Source organism: Macaca thibetana, chromosome 6 (genome assembly GCF_024542745.1).
Source record: "Macaca thibetana thibetana isolate TM-01 chromosome 6, ASM2454274v1, whole genome shotgun sequence".
Taxonomy (NCBI): domain Eukaryota; kingdom Metazoa; phylum Chordata; class Mammalia; order Primates; family Cercopithecidae; genus Macaca; species Macaca thibetana.
This window is the reverse complement of record NC_065583.1, coordinates 143,034,122-143,052,926: the sequence shown is the minus strand read 5'-3', so window position 1 is coordinate 143,052,926 and position 18,805 is coordinate 143,034,122. Positions and strand designations below refer to the sequence as shown.

Here is an 18,805-nt window from a genome sequence, read left to right as displayed (position 1 = left end):
AGAATGGGACCCTGCCACTTGGAATGGGAATGCCTGAGAGGACCCTCCTGAAGCTGGGGACACTGAGTTTGTAAACTCTGATGAACATATTTTGGCAGAAAAAACAGCTTCCCCATCTCCAGTAGTGACAATGTCCCCTCCCGACCCATGCTGCCATCAGCCTTTCCACATTTGTCTGAGGAGATAAACCCTGCACTGCCTGAGGCAAGAGTGATGGCCTCCCCTGAGGAAGTTGCCAGGCAAGATAATATTGATTCTCCTCAGGAGCCACCCCAAACACCCGTGTTTGCTTCTAGACTTATAACTAGGCTAAAGTCCCAGCAGGCTGCTAGAGGTGAGGTTGAGAGTGTGACCCATGAGGAGGTGTGCTACACTCGAAAGGAACTGCTTGAGTTTTTTAATTTATATAAGCAAAAATCCAGAGAACAGACATGAGAATGGATATTAAGGGTATGGGATAATTGTGGAAGGAACATATTGTTGGATCAGGCTGAATTTACTGATTTGGGCCTACTAAGTAGGGACTCTGCATGCATTTAATGGTTCAGCTCATGAAGTTACAAAAGGTTCTAATAATTTATTTGCTGGGTTAACTGAAAAATGGATTAAAATATGACCCACTGAGCTAGCTGGAAATGCCTGATCTCCCTTGGTTTAATGTAGAGGAAGGGATCCTAAGACTTAGGGAGATTGGATGATGGAGTGGATTAATGACTTTAGACCTACTCCTCCCAGCTGGGAGGGTTCAGGAGATATACCCTTAACCAATGCCTTTTGAAATAGATTTTTGAGGGCAGCACCTGTATCTTTGAAGGCCCCTGTAATTGCTCTTCTCTGTATATCAGATCTAATGGTAGGAACCACAGTCACTCAACTACAAAATTTAAATACGATGAGAATAATTGGATCACGAGATGTCAGGGACCAAGTGGCAGCACTCAATCATCAAAGAAAAGGTAGACATAGCTACCATAATGGACACCAGAGGCAAAGTGACAATCAGAATAGTCTGACTCATGTAGTGCTTTGGCATTGGCTAATTAATTACAATGTTCCTAGAAGTGAAATTGATAGGGAGCCTGCTGCATCCCTACTTAAGTTGTATAAGCAGAAAATTTCTAGGTCAAGTGAATGAAAGACTAAATTGAATTATAAAAACAGAGAATCATGGCCCCTCAATTAATTTCTAGACTTGAGCCAGTTTGTACACCTAGAACCCCTTGAATGAAGGGGAAATTGGGTCCCCTTGAGGAAGGACCCCACTACACTACCAACAATTTATGTTGTTAATCTTTCTCCCATTCTTCCTCAAAGAGACTTCCCAGCATTTTACCAGGGTAATTGTGCACCAAGTGACCATGGTGACAGGGACAGAGGTTGCACATGGGCTCAGCAACAAGGATTTCCACTCACCAAGGCTGACCTGGCTATGGCCACTGCTGAGTGCCTGATTTGCCAGCAGCAGAGACCAACACTGAGTCCTTGATATTGCACCATTTCTCAGGGTGATCAGCCAGCTACCTAGTGGCAGCTTGATTATATTAGACCTCTTCCATCATAGGAAGGGCAGAGGTTTATCCTCTTTGGAAGAGACACTTACTCCAGGGATGGGTTTGCCTATCCTGCACGCAATGCTTCTGCCAAGACTACCACCCATGGACTCACGGAATGCCTTATTCACTGTCACAGTATCCACACAGCATTGCCTCTGACCAAGACACTCACTTTACGGCTAAAGAAGTATGGCAGTGGGCTCATGCTCACTGGTCTTACCATGTTTCTGGTCTTACCATGTTTCTCATTATCCTGGAGCAGCTAGACTGATAGAATGGTGAAATGCCCTTTTAAAGTTACAATTACAGTGCCAACTAGTTGACAGTACTTTGCAGGGCCTGGGAAAAGTTCTCCAGGAGGCCGTGTATGCTCTGAATCAGCGCCCAGTATATGGTACTGTTTCTTCCTTGGCCAGGATTCATTGGCCCAGGAATCAAGGGGTGGAAATGGAAGTGGCACCACTCACCATCACCCATAGTGATGGTGCAAAATTTTTGCTTCCCGTTACCACATTACATTCTGACGGCCTAGAGTGTTAGTTCCAGAGGGAGGGACGCTGCCACCAGGAGACACAACAATGATTCTTAACTGGAAGTTAAGATTGCCACCTGGACATTTTGGGCTCCTCCTACCTTTAAGTCAACAGGATAAGAAGGGAGTTACAGTGCTGACTGGGGTGATTGACCTGGACTATCAAGATGAAATCAGTCTACTACTCCACAACACAAGGCGTTACAGTGTCTCTTAGTATTACCATGCCCTGTGATGAAGGTCAAAGGGAAACTACAACAGCCCAATCCAGGTAGGGCTACAAATGGCCCAGACCCTTCAGGAATGAAGGTTTGGGTCACTCCACCAGGAAAAGAACCATGACCTGCTGAGGTGCTTGCTAAAGGCAAAGGGAATACAGAATGTGTAGTAGAAGAAGGTAGTCACCAATACCAGCTACGACCACGTAACCAACTGCAGAAACAAGGACTGTAATTGTCATGAGTATTTCCTCCTTCTTTTGTTAAAAACATGTTTGTGCGTGTATACACTTGTACTAAGGAAACATCTTCATTTTATTATTTTTTCTTTATCATGTGACATAAGACTTTTTGAGTTCGTATCAGCATTTAGTATTGTTAACTTTATGTAATAGCATTTGGTCTGGGGATTGGTGCATTTCCAGTTGTACGAAGGATAGTTGTATTATGTTAGGCATAATTACGACCTTATTATTGTCCTTACTTGAAGATTATGTATGATCTCAGGAGACGTGTATGGGTTCAAGTTGACTAGGAGTGGACTTGTGATGGTTAATTCTGAGCATCAAATTGATTGGATTGAAGGATACAAAGTACTGATCCTGGGTATGTCTGTGAGGTTGTTGCCAAAGGAGATTAACATTTGAGTCAATGGGCTGGGGAAGTCAGACCCACCCTTAATCTGTGTGGGCACCATCTTATCAGCTGCCAGCAAATATAAAACAGCCAGAGAAATGTAAAAAGACTAGACTGGCTTAGCCTCCTAGCCTACACCTTTCTCCCATGCTAGATGCTTCTTGTCCTTGAACATCAGACTCCAAGTTCTTCAGTTTTGGAACTTGAACTGGCTCTCCTTGCTCCTCAGCTTGCACATGGCCTGTTGTGGGAACTTGTGATCATGTGAATTAATACTTAATAAATGCCCTTTTATATACATATACATATATATAACAAGATATATATGTATACATGTGTGTACTTATACATATACATATATACATATATGTATATATGTTATATAACATACAACATACATACATAATGATATATATACATTATTTTATATATAACATTATATATAAACATATATAACAAGATATATATGTATATGTATCTATTAGTATATATATTTATTAGTTCTGTCCCTCTTGAGAACCCTGACTAATATGGTACAAAGGTTCAGTTACATGGGATGAATAAGTCCTGAATATCTGATGTAAGCAAGGTAACTGTAATTAACACTGAATTATATAATTGAAATTTGCTAAGAAAGTTGATCATAAGTTTTCTTACCACAAAAAAATGTAACTATGTGAGATGATGCATATGCTTAATAACGTGATTTCAGTAATCATTCCACAAAGTTTTTGTGTATCAAAACACTATCTTCTACACTTTAAGTACATGTAACTTTTATTGTCAAATATATATCAATAATCTGGGAAAAATTTTAAGTACTTCATGCAGAAATATAAAAAGGGAAAAAAAGTTGCAACACAGCTGTATAAGAAAATATTATCAAGCTTCACGAAGAAAGGTTTTGTATATTTTGTTCATTGCCTTACGCTTGTCACCTGATAAGTAGTAGATGCTCAACAAATACTTGTTAAATGAATTTATGAAGGATAGAAGGTACTGTAGTCACTAAAACTAATACTACTAAGTAATATGTCTATTAAAAAGGGATTACAATATGTTTTTACATTTAAAAGCAAATTAAAAAGTAGTGTTTATAATGTGATCACAATTTTCTCCTCTAAATTTTATCATTCTCCACTTAAAAGAGCATGACTTACAGTTGAAAAATGCATTTATTTCTTAAAAATCAGCATACAAAACATTTAGAAGCTGATAGAATACTATAACTAGAAGTCTTGAAATCTGGCAGTAGAAAGAATAAGGCAGCATACTTGCTGAAAAGATTTTAGCTCAATTTTTCAATTCTAGAAATCACTTATTTGATGAAGACTCTTCAAGATTCCTAACCAATTGCAAGCATATTTTTAAAAAGGAAAAATTCCAGAACACTTTTACATAACAATTCAAATCTGAAAATATCTCCCCAATGAAATAACCTGCCGTTGTAATTTCTTTAGGTAAACTTTTTGATTGACTGTCTTATCAATAAAATAGCTTTCTAAAGACCATTGCTGTCCCCAAACAGTCTACCAACGTTTGCCTTCAAAAATAGAACTCAGAAACGTTAGCTCTGGGATTATAAGTTTGGATAAGGGACCCCACTCTACTTCTTCTGTGCTTCTCCATTTTTCTTTGTAGCAATGGAAGGTAAGGGTAAAAAAACTGTTTGGGTTCATGAAGATTCCCAACAGAAAAAATTTATTTTTAAGATTCCTAATAAGCCACACCAGACCCTTGATTTTAGCCCCAAAGTCCTCTGATCCACTAAATGTTTATAAACCATCATTGCTCATGTACTTCAAATAAACAAAGACTTTATACTTAATTTCATAAGTAAGGTTTGGATTGACTGCTTACACTATTATTAGTTTTAATAAACCAACTAGTAATGTGTACTACATTCCAGTAGTATAAAAAGAGCTAGAGAAAATCTAAATAAACCAGTGTGTTATTTATTATATAAGAGTACAGATGTTTCTTCCTAAGAGGAAATAGAAGATGAAGGAATATATATATATATATTTTGAGACTGAGTTTTGCTCCTGTTGCCCAGGCTGGAGTGCAATGGCGCGATCTCAGCTCACCACAACGTCCGCCTCCCGGGTTCAAGCAATTCTCCTGCTTCAGCCTCCCGAGTAGCTGAGATTACAGGCATGCGCCACCACGCACGGCTAATTTTGTATTTTTAGTAGAGATGGGGTTTCTCCATGTTGGTCAGTCTGGTCTCGAACTCCCGACCTCAGGTGATCCACCCTCCTCGGCCTCCCAAAGTGCTGGGATTACAGGTGTGAGCCACCACGCCTGGTCGGAAGGTATATAAATACTTAAGGCAAAAAAAGTTGAGGAAGATCAAGCAGTATATATTCTTAAATGCCTCTACAGATTAGGAGATAAAATCACCTTCTGTGAGTTAAAAGGCAGAGCTGGAGTTAAGGATTTTAGGAGGGAGCAAAAAATTTTACAATAGTGGAAATATACCAGAGTCCACCATAAATGTATACCAGAATTATTGAGTAGCACTGAAAACCCATTTGAGTTTGATAGCAGGACTCTGAAGAGACAAATCAGCATGGCTTGGTTATTTCTCAACCAATGTTTAGGAGCCGAGAAAGGAAATCAAGGAATGTATTTGGGGTAAGTTAATCAGGCTTACGCTTTCACAAAAAGACCTCACAAGATTAAGCAGGGAAAAGACCAGTAATTTCTGAGGAGGATATCATCAGCCTAGTTTTAGGTTAGGAGTAGATTCAAGGTTTAACAGAACACAGCCAGGAAATTGGGAGAACATAATTGGATAATTAACTGCCACTTTGGTAGGAATAAGAAAGTTGGTGGACAGTAAATAGGTTGTGGTTGATATTACAAAGGTTATGGTTTAAAATTCTGAAGAAGAGTTTTAGTGATGCTCAGCCCCAGGGTATCATCATGGAAGGCTTATTTTGATTAAATGGTCAGCAGGTGGGGATATCCCCTCTGGTGGGGATATGGATATAAGAGTGAGATAGAGAAAGTGACGTCAACGTGAATGTTGACTCACCCTGGATAGTGATGAGACAGAACCTGATATTCTAAGCAACCTATCATATTTAATTAATCTAGACTTTGGCTTTTGTCCTTAAGATGTGGCAGAATAACGTTCATGACAATGAGGATGAGAAAGGGCAATATAAATGTAGACTACGAAAGGGAAGGAGTTTTACTCAGCAGTGGGAGCAGAAAATGCATATTCTTTGGTAGTGAAGAGCAGGAACTTCTTCCATAAAAGTTCAAAGTTGCCTGGCCTAATATTAAAATTAATAAGTCCAAAGCCAAGAAAATAAATAGTAGCTGTTAAGACATTTTTTTTAATTTTTGCTTTACTTTTCCTCTCTGCTTCTCTTTCCATGGTCTAATAAAAATGCTATTAAAGTAATATTATTACCCAACTTAGATAAAAAATAGAAAACTATCTACAATGCTGTCCAAAATGATAATAACTAAAATTTGCAATTATAAGAGTTTTAGGGAATTGGTATTATTCCTGGAGCATTAGTCAGACATTGAGGGAGTTCCCTGGTTAACTTCTACATTTTAGATCTTAGCTCAAACATTTTTTTCTTAGAGAAGTCTTTTCTGAAATTCCCACCACCAATATTTTTTCATAGCAGTCATCACTGTTGTTCTATTACATTGTTTGAACTTCGATGAATGTGTCCCCCCATCCACCACATGAATACACAATAGACTGTAAATTCCGTAAAGCGATGACTGTGAATCCTTTATTCTGTATAGGCTCAATATCTGATAGATTGCCCACCACAACGAACTGTTTTTTGAGTGAATTACTGAATTGCATGTGTCTAAATTTCCTTAGGATTCTAAACCAGGCAGTATTCCAAAGTTTTAACATTCAGTTTTAGTGCATGGGTTACATAGGATCTCAAACATGCAACCATTGAATGAGTCAAAAGATCAAATGAGATTCATTGAAATCAGAAACTATCTGTGTGAGGTGTAAAATTATTTAGTAATATATTAAAATTATGAATGTAGCTTTATGATGATGGTATTACTGCACAAATTAAGGGAAGGACTCAAGATGCACCCCAGGTCTAAATCCTACTTCACAGATTACTATCAGAACCTACTAGGTCCCTCTAAAATCTATGTGCATCCACCAGGCATATATTCGGTCCCTGCCCTATTTCCCCTCCCCTAGTTTTGGCGAAACTGTTGCAAAATCTTAAACTGCTAAATAGACCCAGAAGTCAGGTAGCCAATAGATATGCTTCCTAATTATAAGCATTTAATTAGTAATCTTTGGTCTGAATCTAAGGTGGAATGTTTGAACTAGGATGAATGAGGAGCAGATGATAGGGTTGGCAGCGGGGAGCTGTTTTGGGATGATACTTCTTGAATTAGCAAATCATTACATGGTAGACATCTTTGACTTGAGCAATTCAACAAATATAATAAAGAAATAACAGTAAGCATATAGAGCACCTGACTACTGCTGATCTTTTAATTGGGTGCACACACTCATCTTCAAACTGTTCAATTGGATCTGCAATAATATTTCAAGACAAATATATTTTAATGTATACAAATGGAGTTTTAAAATAAATTACACTAATAACTTTGCAACTTAATGCTTTTTCTCATCTTTCTCTATAGTAACTTGCTAAGATCGTAAAGGAATTTAGTTATTATTTTTATCATAAAATAATTTAGATTGCTAAGTTCTATGCTAAGTTCTGAATTAACAGTCATTTTGGCTTTAAAATGCCACTGTAAACTTAATTACATTAATTATACATATATGTTTACTTACATAGAAATTAGTCACCCCTTGACTGCTGATATTTGAATCTACTTTTTCATAATCATTTCTTATTAAGTATATCAATGATAATATCTAATTAATTTACAAGCTACCCTGCTAAGGCAAACTGAAAATTCTTTAGGGTAAAAGGGATATATCAGGTTCACTGGTATTGTGTTCACTATTAACATCATTGTGGCCTTTTTTTCCTTAAACATTGAACTTATTCAACTGTGATCAGAAATTATGCCCCAAATGATTTCAATTATTTGAAATTTGTTCAACTTACATTATGATCTAAATTTTGCTAAGAATTTATGTGCCTTAGAAGGAAAGTGAATTCTATTATTTGTGGTTAAGTGCTTTCCACAGCTTTGTTAAGTTAGCTTGATAATTTTGTTTTCAGATCTTCTATATCTTTTATGGTCTTTTGGATAAATATATTTTAAAATCAAAATCATTTCTGAGTTTTGGTGAAGCAATATAAGAAGCTTGAAAGTCATCACTCTGTCCTGAACACAGGTAAAAGCTGAATAAACCAAAATGTCAACAACTCTTACTAGATCCTAAGAGAAGTGAGATCATAGGGCAAACTGCTACACCCCAACTGGAAAGACTGACGGGAGAATAGAGAGAATCACAGAGCTCATCAAATCAGAAACTCATGAGCAGCAACCTCCATGAAAACCAGTGCCAGGGTAGGAAAACCTAAACTGTAGTTGATGAGTAATTGCTGGAGTCTCAATGCAGACAAGTATGAGAATTTAAAACATCCAGGGGACCCAGTCATCAAGGCCCCAACACTTTTGTGAGTTCTACCTCCTCGAGCTCTACCGTGTTCTCACAGTGAATATCATAGAAAAACATCCTCATACTTTGAGTAGTGGAAAGGAAAAATGAATCATTTTTAAGTATACCCTTCAAAAAAGATGAAGAGCATTCCCTTCTTCCTAACAAGATCTGCCCTCAGTAGAAATTATTTAACCAGAGCCTAACCTGCTGCTATTTCCCACAATCTAACTGACCCGGGGAAAGGAAAATACCCAGCTCCAGCCCACTTTAGCTATCCCATGCCACACAAGGTGGTTGGGTAATGAGAATGACATGTGAAGTTCACAATCCAGAGATACTGGCTCACCAAAAGACTAAGACCTAAACATAGGTCTATACAACGTTTTTCTCTCCCCCTACGTTTTACCACCACATTACTAAAAGCCGAGTGTAACAGTTCATTTTACCTATTACATCCTTTCTGACTGTCAAGTAAAAATTACAAGACATACTAGAAGCAAAAAACACAAGCTGAAGAGTCAGAGCAAGCATCAAAGCCAAAATCAGTATGGCAGGGCCATTGGCATTATCCGATCAGGAATTTAAAACCACTATGATTAATATGGTGAAGTTCTAATGGATAAAGTGGACGGCATACAAGAACAGACAAGTAATCTATGGGGAGAGATGGAAATCCTAAGAAAGAACCAAAATGAAACGCTAGAGATTAAAAAAACTGTAGTAGAAATGAAGAATGCCTTTGATGAGCTTATTATCAGGTTGGTAAAAAAGTAATTTTTATTTTTGCCATTACTTTCAATTGCAGGAAGGTGGTAAAAAGCACACAAGCAAATATTTCATTAATTAATTTGAAACTTGAATATTCTTAGCATATACCATACTTTTCAATACACTCATGCTGCAAAAAGGCATGATAATGAGATGCCACGCAGGCTTGTATAAATGTTGGGAAGGTGTAAGATCATTTCTCTACAGTAATATTCCTCACAAGGAGCTTATTACAATTATACTTCTCTATGGTTTTTCATTTCTAAGGTATTTCAGTGCCTAAACTGAACTTAGAAATTTGAGAACACCCCAACTGAAGATGGGTATATGCAGGCATGCAGGAACAGAGATTTGATCAAATCCTTTGAAAAATTATTTAACTTCCCAGGTTAGGGGAAGTCAGTTCAACACTGGTGGGTAAAGAAATCTGTGAAGGGCCAGAAACTGAGAAGTCAAGTTTGGAAGAGAGATGGTTGCATTATATTGCAATGAAATTAATATTTATTATTTCCATTTTACTTAAGATAAAGCTTTCTAAATGAACATGATGTTATAATCTCTAAGAAAACCAGGTCTAATTGCCTCTCATTAAGATTGCAATCTTAAAGGTCTGATTTTTCTAAAAACACTGTTTATTCTTAGATTATAGCATGTTCATAAACAAACTCCTGTGCGTTATTTGTTTCATCTTTTTATTGTTAGGCAGAATGTAGCATTTACTTGCATGAATCTGAACTCAGGCATTAAAGTTAAATGGATTTAAACTAGAGGACATTTTGTTCTCTATAAACAGCTGGATGACTGTAACATTTCCACATTAAGGCAACAACAATGAAAATAAAAACAAATCACAACAATTTATATAAATTCTAGAATTCTGTTGCTTTATCCACCTAAAACCTATCTTACTTTTTGCATGAGAAAAGGAACAACAGAAGTTTTTTAAGGATTCACAAACCTTATCCTTGTATTTAGAACATGTTTGCATTTTTGTGGTGTTATGCCTTCTGAGAGGTAATAATATCATAATTTGGGGTCTTTTGCTATCTTGCCTCAAGTTAGCACTTGAGTGAAAGAGCAAAGTTCAAAAGTTCACATAAACATACCAAACGATTTGGAGAAAGGGAACACTCTTTTGAAGCGCCCTCTGTGTTTAGTACATAAATACAAACGGTAGCATCACATTTTGTTCTTTGTCCTTAAGCTCATTGAAATTCAATTATGTTTCAGAATGGAAGAAAGTGAATAGTAGGCTAGATGTGTCCTTAAACCAAATAAATTCCCTGAAAATAACTCAATTCTTCCTTGTTTTTATATCTTTTCTCCACCTGCTCCACCTGTGCCTCCAAGTGAAAGCAATTTTACAGTCAATAGTTGTTGTGGGGTTTGGATTTGTTTTTTTTTTTTTTACCTCTCTCTTAGTCAAAAAGATGGTAAATCTTTCTTTGAGTGGGGCCAAACAATGGGGCCTAGAAGGAAGGAAAACAGATAGTAGGACCAGAAAAACAATTTTAAGTGAAATGAGGGCTCTTATGTCACAATGTAGGTGGAACCTGCCTTTAAATTCTCTTTGAACTGCTTCAAGGATGGGGACTGCTCTCATCTAGCCTTATGCAATACTTTATAAACTTATTTTTTAAGTTACAGTTTCAATGATTATTACTACCATAAGTGAATTCTGAATTTGAAGTGTATTTTATAAGTCAAATGTCTAACCTAAGGGAAAAAAGACAAGAGTCGGAAATTTTAAATAGAAAATTTGAAATCAATGAGTGTAAGATGACTTATTCTCTCTATTTTTATTTTAACAGTTCAACTTTTCCTGCAGACTAAGGAACAGCTAATGGCTTATGTCATTAAACTCTCTTTTACAAAGTTAGCAAAAAGCTAACAGTTTTCTCTTTTGAGGTTAAGAATAATAATAAAATTAATAGCTATATTTTACTGAAAGCTTATGATGTTAAGCTCTTAAATGAGCTGGGTTAGTTTTCAGCCTATAAGGTAGATTCTAGTAATAACTATTTAGCCAAGGAAACCAAATCTCAAAGAAGTTAGGTAATTCTCCCAAGTTAGTAAGTGAAAAAGTCAAAATTATAATGCAGGCTGACTTCCTTAAAAGCACACTTCACCTCCTGCACAGCCTCTAACACTAAGCCTATATTCTTCCTTTCTACTACCTCACCAAACCTGAACATTTTCTTTTCATTCTTTAAGCTTTATTTTAAATAGGAACCATCCCTTAGTAATTATAAAACTTCCAGGAAGTAAATTGGAAACTACTTTCTGATATTGCTGCTTTTCTATTACTAACTTTGTTTACCTCTGCCTCCTAGTCTTATTTCTTTCAATGTTGCACCTGAACACAATATTCACCATTGGCAAATCCACAAATATTTACTCATATTGCCTAAAAACATTCATTTAGCAGATATAATGTTCTAGGCTCTGTTGAATAAGTTAATAAAGAGATGGTTTAGTATGAGAGTGTGAAGGGAATTATGCATTTGGCCAAACCATCCCCTTGAAGGCAATGGTAAGCATTTAGAATATTTAGTAGTATAATGGTATACTCTGATTTGGTGATAGAAAAATCACAAGGCTGGATGTTTGGAGAAGAGCTTAGAAAAGAGTGTGTGAGACTGAATGCAAGGATATCTGTAAAGAGGATTTTGTTGTCCAATCTAGGCAAGAAATAATGAAGGTTGGATCTGTCATGATATGAGAAATTGAGAAGTAGGGTAGTTAGAAGTTCTCTATTGAAGAGAACCCAACTTAGGGAGAATCAGGTTCTAACTCTGTGCACTAACAGCAAAGTTGTGCACTAACAGCAAGAAGGAAAAATATCTAATACACTTGAGAATAAAAAGTCCCTCCATACAGCTCAGGGTGTCAACAGAGACAGAACCACATCAACCCTGGAGTTTTCATGCATAGAAGGAACGCTGGGCTGGGAAGATTGGCTCACACCTGTAATCCCAGCACTTTGGGAGGCCAAGGTGGGTGAATCACTTGAGGTCAGGATTTCAAGACCAGCCTGGCCAATATGGTAAAACCCCATCTCTGCCAAAAATGCAAAAATTCACAGGGCATGGTGGTTTATGCCTGTAATCCCTGCTACTCAGGAGGCTGAGGCAGGAGAATCAATTGAACGTGGGAGGTGAAAGCTGCAGTGAGCCAAGATTGCACCACTGCATTCCAGCCTGGACAACACAGTGAGACTCAGTCTCAAAAAAAAAAAAAAAAAAAGAAAAAAAAGAAAAGAAAAAGAGAGAAGGAAGGAGAGAAAGAAAGAGAGAGAGAGAGAAAGAAAGAAAGAAAGAAAGAAAGAAAGAAAGAAAGAAAGAAAGAAAGAAAGAAAGAGAAAGAAAGAAAGAAAGAAAGAAAGAAAGAAAGAAAGAAAGAAAGAAAGAAAGAAAGAAAGAAAGAAAGAAAGAAAGAAAGAAAGAGAAAGAAAGAAAGAAAGAGAAAGAAAGAAAGAGAAAGAAAAGAAGAAAGAAAGGCAAGCTGGACAAAAAAGATGAAGTGATTGCAATCACCCGGAGTTAATTTATTTTTCAATGCAGAGATTTCACACGTAAGAAGATGAAAACTAAGATAAGTAAGAGCCGTTTATTGTTCTCCTACCTGCATTTCAATCTGGCAACTTGGGTTTTACTTATTTTCATACACTCCTGGCCAAATGAGGAATGAGATCTGTTGCTCTGTAGAGCAGAGAAAACAAGGGAAGAAAAGTATGGAGCTAATTGTTTCTGACATAAAGGAAATTTTCCTGACACCCCTTCAGAAAGAAAGATGATACAAAGCCTGAGAGTATAAGTGAGATGTCAGAGAGTGAGCCCTTATATCCCTGTAATGTAACACATGACCAACTACCACAAATAACTACAACCCTAGCTGAGCTACCCCTCTCACATTTGCCATATTTTACATCACTTTTTGAGCTCTAGAGAGTTAATTTAAAGAAGTGGAGGTGAATTATCTAGGCTGCATAAAAGTAAATTTGAAAGATTTTACTTTGTGTTTAGCTAACATTATAAGATTGACTAAGTTCTCTTTTTTCATTTTCCAAGTAAAATGCTTATAAAAACACAAAAATATAAAATAATAGCAACATTAAAAACTAAAATTGACAGGAAGCTGATTGTTAGAAACTATTACAAATGCCATGGATAAACTTTGCTAATTAAAATGAATAGTAATCTCATATTATCCAATGTGGGTTACTATATTTATTTACTATTTGATTTACTATTTTTAATTTACTAGACAATTTTATTCACTATCTCTGTCCTGATAGGCTGTATTATGAGAAGAGCATATGAAATTATGTTAGCAATGATGATAGGCAGAGTTATGATAAACAGAAGAGAAATAAAATGTGGCCGAATAATGAGATTTACACCATGGGGAATCAAATGATAATATTTAAGTATTGAGTCTGACAATTAAATAAAAACTAAAATATATATAATTTAAATATAACACTAGTAAAATTTTAAAATAGGGCATTTACTTCCACAAATACTGGAGAAACATATGACATATTTTTAAAAACTGAAAAGGAGAAGTGTCAAATAATTATTAACAAAAGAATCAAAGAGAAATATAATGAGCAGACATAGCAATTTCAATGGCTTAAATTCAACATAAAATCAGTTTGCCTAAAAACAATTAAACAAAATAGCACAGATACATTAAAAGAAAAATGATGGGCCAAGACATTTAGAAAAAGACCAAGGAAAAAATTCAGGTAAATAATTAAGTTATATAAGGAAAATCATTTTATGTTGAAAAACATTTCAATTCATAATAAAATGATGACTATCACAAAACTTGTTGTACTGAATAATGCTCTCTTGTAATAGCAAATATGAAAATTAGAAAATGCTAAAGTCGACAGAAATGATAGTATTAGAAGTGCATAATAATCCCTCTTTCACATTTTAGCAAATTTGGTAGGCAAAAATTAGCATATAAAAGATATTAATTACACATTCATTTAATTTATATCATATAGACAATACACAGTATGTTATATAATATAGGTGTCATTCCTTTAAAAGTAAAATACAAGATTATAAATCATTCTACTATAAAGACACATGCACATGTATGTTTATTGCAGCACTATTCACAATAGCAAAGACTTGTAACCAGCCCAAATGCCCATCAATGATAGACTGGAGAAAGAAAATGAGGCACATATACACCATGGAATACTATGCAGCCATAAAAAAGGATGAGTTCACGTCCTTTGCAGGGACATGGATGAAGCTGGAAACCATCATTCTCAGCAAACTAACACAAGAACAGAAAACTAAACACCACATGTTCTCACTCATAAATGGGAGTTGAACAATGAGAACATGGACACAGGGAGGGGAACATCACACACCAGAGCTTGTTGGGGAGGTGGAGGACTAGGGAAAGGATAGCATTAGGAGAAATACCTAATGTAGATGACGGGTTGATTGGTGCAGCCAAACACCATGGCACGTGTATACCTATGTAACAAAACTGTGCATACTGCACATGTACTCCAGAACTTCAAGTATAATAATAATAAAATAACATAATTGCAAAATCAATAAATTTGACTACATCAATTATCACAAACAGAATTAGTAGGCAGATTAGACTATTTGGCATCAACAATACAGATCGATATGATTTTGTAAATAAATATTTATATAAATAAACTTTTTCAATGTTAGCAACCCAATAGAAAAATGAGCAAAGGACTGACTACCAACAGAAGTGATACAGATATGTAATAAAAATATCAAGAAATTTTAAGCTCATTATTCATGAAATATATGCAAATTAAAACAGCAATGAAATTAGAAGATACTACCAAATAAATAAATTTTTTAATTATTAAACCAAGAGAGGATGTCATAGGCTGAGCAGTTTCATACACTGCTGGTAGTAAAGATTTCTGGTAAATAATTGAAAAACTATAGCCTTAACAATGTTCACATATTTTCTTTTTATTCAGTAGGGCATACATTATGGAAATAATATAAAGTATGCAAAAGATTTCTGCATATCAATGTTCACTGAAATATTAGCAATAAAAAGAAAAAAATCCAAACCGAAAAAATCCATAATCTTCTATTTTGGATCATTGGAGGGCTTTTTTCTTAATTTACCATTTAAAAAAATAATTTCAGAATGCATATACTGAACCCCTGCAGGTTTCAGGCAATACTTCATAATCAATTTTGTTAATATTTTGGTTGTGAAATATCTCACCTCTAACTGGGGTAAATTAACTAATAAATAGCCTCAACTAAGTTCAGTTGAATCTTGCCACCAAATTAAATCAAACCAGCTCAGGTGCCCACCAAATGAGTTACAAAGATACTTTTCATAGCTATTCGGATTTTAAATTATACATACAGGATTGATGAATTGTAATGATATAGTATTAAGTTATGAAGTATCCATATGATAGACTATGACTCAGCAGATAAAAATTACACAATTGAAATATTTTAGAGTACAGGGAAAGGCTCTTATATATATCCAGTGAGGATGTTAGTATTTGAAACTGTATAGAGAGTGTATTTCCAATTTTTAATAATATTTATGTATATAGAAAAGGTCTAAATGACATACTATGAAATGTTAGCAGTAGTTCTCTACAAGTATTAGGGTTACAGTTGATCAGTTTTATTTATTAATCTTGTCTATATTTTCAGATTTTTAATAATGAGCATATATTCTTTTTATCTCAGAAAAAAATACTTGGGTTAAAAGAAAAAAAAATCATCTAAAGTGTAACCTAAAATGGTTCTCATATATTTAAGATGCTATTGGATAAATCTAAGTAAATGCTCTTTAATTAACAGAGAAAGGAATGCATACATTTGGCACGAAAAAAAAATCATAAAACATACTTTTTTGGCTATAAAGGTGATTAATAGCAATAATAGTTTACAAAGGAATATTTTGGAATCACAATCCCTAAGAAAATTTAAATAATTTACAACTGCTGCCTGTATGCTTTCATTTATCATAAGGATGTTTTTTATGTTCCAATTTCCTCCTTTAGAAGAATGTTGATAAATTGGTGATAGTGTGCTATATGGAGATTAGAGAAAAGGGAGTAAGAAATGAGAAATTAATTAACTTCAAGATTCTTTCTATTCTTTTTTATTCATTTCATCCTGGAATATGGAGAAATGATAACACAAGAAAGTATTAACCTATGTGTTTGCTCACTAAAATTCATTATTCCAAATGTTATCCTGAATATATACTGGAGACTTTCTATGAACCTTCCTTGTCTCTTAGTATTTTAGTTCTCAGTCAAAAGTCTTGACGAATAGATTCTGTAATTTTTTTATTTAACACATACCCCTCAAAGCTTTTTACTTTAACGTTACCATGAGTGGCTCAGTCTCTTCGTTCCCTAAAAAGACTGGAATTAAAATATTCTTAAGAATCTTAAGACTATCCTTGTATTAAGTTTCCACTAAGCCCCCAGGTTAGGACAGCCTGACCTCCTCCTGGCTGTTACAAACAAGTTTTAACTGCAAAATAGATTGATGCATCTCTTTGTTTTGTTTTGTCTTTAGATTGATTCATGTAGGCTTAACACAAATTGTTATAATTAAGCCTCTGGTGGTATTTTTGAAAGCAGAAAGAAAGTCTATGAAGGGCATAGGATCATTTTAAATGTACCTGAAGTCTTTAGCAATAAGAGAGGATACACTTTAGCAGAAAGGTGAAGCACGTTGTTGTTGCAGACTTCCTGGATAATAGAAAGCCTCAGAATTTAAGGTTGTAGTTTCTAGGAATATAAATAGTAACCAAAAACCAAGGACGTGTCCTAGCCATGCCAGGGGACCTGCTGAGCTTAACAGTGGTATGCTGGCACCAGTTTCCTCTGGCTCAGGAAAGCCACTGTGTTCATTTTTTCATACCTCCACATTGAGTGATGTCACGTTGCTAGTTTGAAACTGGCCATGTCTGGAGTGGTTAAACCACAGATAACATCAAACACTACAAATCAAGGTTTGTTTGTCTTTTCCTGAGAGGTGATTGTTAAACATTAGCTAACACACAGTTAATGAGGGGGTATAGTTTTGAGAATTTTAATAACATAATCAGTGGTAGATATGATTGTGCCTTATTTAAAAGTTAGTGCTATATAATGAAAAAACAAACCGAGGTTTTGATTCCTCAATTAGAATCTTTAATAGCTGTGCTATTTCAAGCAACATAATTAACACTGGGTAGAAATAAGTGATAAAGGCAGAGACATAAGAAATGTGGATAGATTGTCACCTTTTAATAATGAAAAGCAATAAGACCTCTGGGGTACTGAAGAACACAATCCTGCCTGAAGACTTTAATCCAACAACTTGAGAGAGTTCTATGACCTATGGTTGTCTGGACAACAATACAATTATGCAGATTCACACCAATTAACCAATCTTACCTTGAGAGTAGTGGGCTACAAACTAAGACATAAGGGCAAAATCCAGGCACTGCTTAAACATTTTGAAATAAAGCTTTATTGCAACACATTAATGCTCATTTATGCATTGCCTATAAAAAGACTATACAGTGTACAAGGCTGAAAAAATTTACCATCTAGCATTTTACAAAAAAAAAATAATAATAATAATTGCTGACACCTGCTTAAGAGGATTAATACCTTTATCCCAACAGAATTAAGGCTCTCATGGAATGTGTCAAAAGGGCTTTCCCCTCAACACCAAGTTCTGAGAATAGAAGCATGATGTATGACGGAATGAAGATTAAAAGTAAACTCAGGAGTTTGGAATCGTGGTCAAAGCCCACAAATTTAAATCAAATAAAAATAAATGTAAAAGACTTGAGGTTAAGGTTTTTTAATGAATAAAAATATATGTTTATTTTATTTTGAAAGAAAAAAACTTGGGAAAGTTAGGTAACTACAGATTGTATATGAGAAAAACTTGGCCACTAAATAAAGCCAACACAATCTAATACAATATCAGTTGAAGTTTAGTAAGTTAAAGTGTCATTCAAAAATTATTTTCAGAATACTACTTAAGAAATGTATACAAACTTAAGTATTTAGAAAGAACCCTAAAAATCCCACTTACCAAAATGTTTAACGTGGTTCTATCTGGGTTTAGAGCTTATAAATGCTTTTCTGTTTTCTTCTTTCTATATTTTCTTCATTTCACACTTTTTTAAACAATGCGTTATTGAGTTTTTAGTACTTTTATAACTTTCTAAGTAATAGAGTTTGAATGCTTGTTCCCTCCAATTCTCACGTTGAAATATAATCTCCAATGTTGGAGGTGTGACCTGGTGCAAGATGTTTTTTTCATGGGGGTAGATCCCTCATAAATGGTTTTATGCCATCCCCTTTACAAAGTGGTGATGAGTGAGCTCTTGCTCTTATAGTTCAAAAGAGATATGGTTGTTTAAAAGAGCATGGCATCCCCCCATCTCTATCTTGCTTCCACTCTCACCATGTGACATGCTGGCTTCCCATCAT

At 35.2% G+C, this 18,805-nt stretch overlaps 1 pseudogene; it reads left to right on the top strand.

The window, feature by feature from the left end:
- Window positions 1–914: 914 nt before the first annotated feature.
- The window catches only part of LOC126956189 (bifunctional methylenetetrahydrofolate dehydrogenase/cyclohydrolase, mitochondrial-like), a 33,887-nt pseudogene continuing 15,996 nt past the window's right edge, over window positions 915–18,805 (top strand).